Source organism: Lycium ferocissimum, unplaced genomic scaffold, assembly GCF_029784015.1.
Source record: "Lycium ferocissimum isolate CSIRO_LF1 unplaced genomic scaffold, AGI_CSIRO_Lferr_CH_V1 ctg23154, whole genome shotgun sequence".
NCBI classification, from domain to species: Eukaryota; Viridiplantae; Streptophyta; class Magnoliopsida; order Solanales; family Solanaceae; genus Lycium; species Lycium ferocissimum.
In genome coordinates, this window is record NW_026720796.1 from 2,008 (window position 1) to 2,567 (window position 560).

The 560-nt window shown below is 47.0% G+C and overlaps 1 non-coding gene across 1 annotated transcript; it reads left to right on the plus strand.

The window, feature by feature from the left end:
• The first annotated feature begins 211 nt into the window (after window positions 1-211).
• On the plus strand, window positions 212-318 carry LOC132043343 (small nucleolar RNA R71). The gene has a single exon (XR_009411779.1). It is a non-coding gene; the product is annotated as a small nucleolar RNA R71 (small nucleolar RNA).
• Window positions 319-560: the final 242 nt, after the last annotated feature.

Sequence of the window (560 nt, forward strand, 5' to 3'; positions counted from 1 at the left end):
TCCAACTTGTCTTGCAAAGACTTGAGCTCTCTCTTGGTCTGCTGATCATCACCTCTGTTGGCTCTGTCAGAATAAACCAGTCACTCTTAGCCATGTTCTCCACCGGCTCTTGCTTCCTCCTCAGTCATGCCCAAGAAGAAACCATTGCTAGCAGTATAGCATGTTTCTGCACCGTGGTATAGAGAAGGTACTCAACAAGCTCTCTTTGGAGAAGCCATGGTGTGGGCAATGAGCTTTGTGCCTTTGAACCTCTCCCATGCTTCGCTGGAAACTTTCTAAGTTCTTCTGCTGAAACCCGGAGATCTCATTCCTGATCTTGGCTGTCACGGATATGGAGAAGAACTTGTCTAGAAAGGCTTCCTTGCACTCATCCCAAGTAGTGATAAGTCGCTTGGGAGAGACTTCTCCACTTTGTCTTGCCTTGTCTCCGGAGAGAAAGGGAAGAGCCTGAGCTTCAAAGCATCTTCTGACACTCCATTGGTCTTGGACAAACCAAGTAGCTATCAAACTTGTCCAAGTGGTCAAAAGGATCTTCAGTAGCAAGACCATGAAACTTGTTG